Source organism: Octodon degus, unplaced genomic scaffold, assembly GCF_000260255.1.
Source record: "Octodon degus isolate 3935 unplaced genomic scaffold, OctDeg1.0 scaffold00294, whole genome shotgun sequence".
NCBI lineage: Eukaryota > Metazoa > Chordata > Mammalia > Rodentia > Octodontidae > Octodon > Octodon degus.
In genome coordinates, this window is record NW_004524870.1 from 1,782,551 (window position 1) to 1,788,064 (window position 5,514).

The window sequence follows — 5,514 nt, forward strand, 5'->3', positions numbered from 1 at the left end:
TCGCATGTTTGACTTGTAACTATGGCCTTAGGTATGAAGTTGTACTTTTCAATAAATATCTCACTGGTTGCACTGGCAAATGAAGCAGTGAACATAAATGGGTATATTTTAAATGCAAAATTAAGAGAAGTTTGCAGCGAGTGTTGTAGGTCAAAGTTATTAAAGACATTTTTTTCCAGCAAGGTTATCAGCATTATATCAAAGCAAAATCAAATAGTTCCCGAAAGATAACCTTGTAAAACCAAAATTAAGATAGTAATAAAATATTCTAAATAATTCTAAAGTCTCCATTTATCTTCATAGCACATTCCACTTTTCGAGGGAGGCTATAGGATTTCATTTGTGAAATTACTGATTTGCTTTCTTTATTTTGTAAGATAGCACATTTCTTTACCACTGAAATAATGTTCGGTTCATATTGGTATCATCACAATTCCAACCTAGTTTAAAATCCCAATGCTCAGCTTCTTATAGTATGCAATCCAAATATTGCTCAACACTATGATAACACTGACCATCTAAAACATCATTAACATTTAGAAACAAATATGATTAAAATATATTTAAGGAGAACACTTGTACTCTGCATTAGTTGGTTAAGCACATTAACTGAGAACACTAAACACGAGACAAAGTATTAGATTCATGACTTAAATTTACAAATTGCCTCATCATGGTTAGCAGATGAATCCTTGAACATTCCCTTGAAGAATACTTACTTTCTTTTCAACCTGAAAAAAATTGAAATGTACATAAATCATATTTTAAAAAAACACATCATTTCAACTTTCATAATTTGTTCAGTTTCTCTTCTGTATTTAATATCCTCACTATCCAAGCACTGAAGCTGGAATTTCACTTACTGTCTCTTCAGATTGTTCCCCGATTGCATGATATAATCCATAATTTAAATGCATGAAGGTATATTATCTTCTTTGAAATCTTCTGAAGTTAAATATATAAATATTGAAGCATCCTTAAACAATTGCTTTTACTATAACAACTCACAAATTGAAGTAATAAGATTTTGTTATGTGGCCAGATGTCTACATATTTTAATGTTATTTAAAAACACTTTTCAACTGTGCAAAGATATCTTTTGTCCCATAAAATGTTTCTCATATCAAAGGCTGCTTTTAAGAAGGAAATTTTTCCCCTATGGAACTTTCTTTAGAAGTCACTATAACTTCAATTCAAAGTCTAGCTTTCCGGTTTTGAGAGAGATTGTGACTGGAATGTGAAAGTGAAATTCATCTTCAGCAAGTGTACTGTATCCAGAGAGCTACACTTTTCTCAATGTGACATAATCTTTTACTGCAGAGACACCAACTGCGCGGGACACCATCATCACCTTGTACAGGCAGCTAATTAACAACTCAGAAGGAGATGGTCTACTAAATATAAAACACTTTGTTTTAAAGAGGTCATCAGTCCCCAGTAGATTCTAGACTAGATAGTAATGAGTTTTACCTCAGACTTAAATATTCTTTAACCTGAAACCTCCATTTCAGTGCTGTGTTATACAACTTTTACAATGGATTGACACATGTCATTAAAGAATAATTTCTCAGTGGGTCTACCTTTTAATCATTTTGGCATCTCACTGTTTTTCTTCCATAAGCAGAAACTGCAAAGTCAAGCTGTAAGTTGTGAAGTGCATTTATGGAAGGGTTTGTACTCTGTTTGGCATGATCCCTTTTTTCTTTCTGCAGTCTCATCAAATTGGTCATTGTCACCAAAACAGCACATTTGCCAGGTGCAGCTGTTCCACCAGCAACACATGCAACTTGGAATACTAACGATTTCTGAACATTCTGGGTGAGATGACATAATCTCAATAAAGTCTTTTTTTCTCAACAATAATGTGATCGAAACATTTAGGCCATTTAAGAAACATTCATTATATTCACATACCATAAATAACAAAATCTCATTAGCTGCTTTTCACAGTTTCCTAAGAGAGCTCATTAAACTGCTAAGGTCCCAGTAAACAAAAAGTTATGTACAAAAGGTGCGCCATAAACTTGGGATGCACATTAATAGTAAATCAAAATCATTTCACTTTTTACTTGAAACAAGTAGATAATTTCAATACATAAATATTAGAAGAGGGATCTGCAATATTACTAATGTTTAAATTATAAATTTAGCTATAAACCTAAATACATAGTTACATTCTTAGAGCAATGGGACCTCATGCAAGAGAGGTTAGCGTCAACATTAATTCCAGCCTGTGTTGAGAATTGGTTAAGGACTGGCTGCCTTTAGTATAAATGATGAGCTCCACCTACCCACTACTTCATCTTCCCTGTACAGATGTCAACCCAGTAAGAAGCACTGAGGAATTTGTTTTTTGTTGTTGTTGCTGTTTTTTGGGGTTTTTTAGTGTCTATTTTATTTTATTTTTAAATTAGTTTTATTGAGAAACAAATAGCAATGGGACAGCTTCAATAATTAACACATTGTATATTGTTGTCTTCGTAGTGGTTATTCATAGTACAAGATGCAGATGTGATATCCTGTCCACAAACACTATTAGTACATTTCTATTCATTGAATTAAGAGAAAGTAGCTGTATATCTATCCTAACTATATTGTGTATACAGATACAAAATGGTCCTTAATTTGTATCTCCTTTTTTTTACATTTCTTGTTATATAGGTCTTGCTTTATCTTGGTCTTAAACATCCATCAGAAAAGTATAAACACAAGGTATAAAAAGTAAAGCCATATTAATATGCTGAGTTGTACAGGGCTCAAGTCAACAACTTCTGACCTTGCCAGTCCTATAGATAACCCACTACTATTATGGACTAGTGTACTATATTGGATTATTTTGCTGAATTCATGCACCTACAATATTTTAATGGCAATGGAATGCCTATCTCTGACAAAACTAAGCACTTAGGACTTTGAAAGTGTGAAGTCTTTACTCTTGAGGGGTTTGTCAACGTTCACACCTTGCAGATAATCACCTACAGTCCTCCAGTGACCTTTCCTTCTACACCTTGGTGTGTATGAATACTATTGTGATATATATTATTAGTCAATATATTATTATGTCTCTTGTTTTAATAGTGAAACCATCACACATATTTAGATGTGGCCAGGCACATCAATAACATATCTAAAATCTAATGCTGCAGTCTAAGGTATGTTTGGAAAACTGGTAGGACAAATTTTGAAAGAAGCTGTACTTTTTCAAGAAATCTCCAGAGTGAAAAGCAAGGTAGAAAATTACTCATCCAAAGTTATTTCACCCCAAATTCTTAGGGAATGGAAAGGACAAAGCATAAGATCAAATGGCTTCTAGGGACATGGCTATACATCTTAATTGGAAATGTGTGCCAGTCATCAACAGCTGGTCTTAGGAACAAAAAATAAAAGTGAGATTAAGAATCAGGAAGATCCAAAGAAGTAAGTGAGATCCAGAGTAGGAAGATCCTTGCACCTGAATATGTTCCTAGGATTCTATATCCTCATTCTTAGCATTTCAAGGAACTGCAATTTCTGAAGGAACAATGTCTACCTCAGTCTCTCTAACCACGGTAGAAATGTCCTGTCTCACCACACAGATTTCACTCTGTTGTGTTTCATCCTGAGGCTGTCACCAGTCACAGTTAGGCTGTGCAGCAGCAGCAGGTGTGTGCACAGTGTAATGGCAACAAGGTGACCACACCACAAGGACCAGGGCAGCAGACCAGCATTCTCTTCTGCATCATCACACAGGTATGATCCTGACAGATGCGAAGATGAAGCCTGAGGAACTAAAAAGTTCTCAGAGGTCCTATTTAAATTTGGCATGTGGTAATGCTTCCCTGAGGCAGGCTGTAAGCCTTATGTCACTAGATTTGTTCCAGCTATCACTATATTGCACTGTGTTGCATTTCTCATTGCTTATGTTTTACAGAAGTCCTTCACTCATTTCATGTTATTGAAGCATTCTAGAGCAATGAGCACTCCACCAGTTTTCCAATTTCAACCAACAGTTTGAAGCAATGAGTACACATTCAGGAACAAGCTGATGGTGTGAATTAAACAGAGAAATTACCTGAATATCTTAATGAAACCAAAAAGCTTGAAGGTGTCTCATGTTCTCTCCAAGGGATTCACCCCTTCATGCTCCCTGGTCACTGTCCCTGCTGCCACCTTCCATCTCTGCCATCCACAGAACTCTGGAGACCTGCTTTCCTTTGAAGGAAGGACAGCATTCGCAGAGATGCAGCTTCAGTGAGTCAAGTATGGGGGACTAATGGAGAGCAGGTGCATCCCAAAGTTACTTCTTTATGGCGAGCTAGTAAAGGATAGATTGTTTGCAGGGTGAAACGAAGTGTGAAAACACATCTGAATCTTGGAAACACTGTCACAGATGACAGCAAAACTACACTAATAAGATTTGGAGACACTGCAGTCTATGTCACCACGGTGGCCTACTCTATGGGAAAACACAGCACAATTACAGAATCTAAATAACATTCATTTCACATTTATTAAACTCATTATTTATACCAAACTCTGTGCTAAACTTTGAGGATTGAAAACTAATGACCCCATCTCCCACAGAACTTTATATTTTGTTGGCCTGATGTTTTAAAATTAATATAATCATGCTAAAATTGTATTATGCAGTGCTATTAAAATCTTAAATAATTTTATGCTCTATATGTTGAAAGAGAACAGAAGAAGAGCTGGAATAACAGAGTTTGAGTATGACTTTATTAGCATCAACTATAGCATGGAAAGACTGTACTCAAGATGAACAACTATAAGGAAAAAATGTTTCCAATGAAATCTGCCCATTTTTCTCATTACTCTCATGCTGCTCTGGCTTTGCCATAGTTTATCTTTACCTTTGACACACATCCCTCTATCATACTATACTGCCCAAGCTAAAATCTGTTTTGTTTCATTCTAACTCTGCAAAAATAATCCATCTTAGGTCTTAGGTTTATCTCTCTGGACTATAGAAACACTTTGGATCTGGTTCTTTCTTAGGCCTCTCCATCCCTAGAATTGTGTTTACTCATAGTGTCTTTAGCTGAACAGAACACCAATCATCCCTGGGTGTCAGAATTGAAGACTTCAAAAATGAGAAACCTCTTATTCAGCATTTCAAGAACCTGCAATTTCTGAAGGTACAGCTTCTACCTCAGTCTCTCTAACCACAGCAAAAATTTACTGTCCCACCATACACACACCACTCTGTTGTGTCTCATCCTTAGGCTGTCACCAGTCATCAGTTAGGCTGTGTAGCAGGTGTGTGCACAGGTTTAGGGCAACAAGGCAACCACTTCCCTGTCACAAGCCAAGAACTAAACTGTCACACTAAGAGGTGTAATTTAAGGGTGTAGTGTTATATATGCCTATAATTCTGGCATTATTGGAGAATGAAGCAGGAAGATTTTGATTCTGAGCCCATTTTAGCCATTTTTAGTAACTTATGAAGATTCAGTTTCAAAATAAAAAAGATCTAGGGTTGTAGCATGAAGTAACTGGGTTTAATATTGAGAGAGA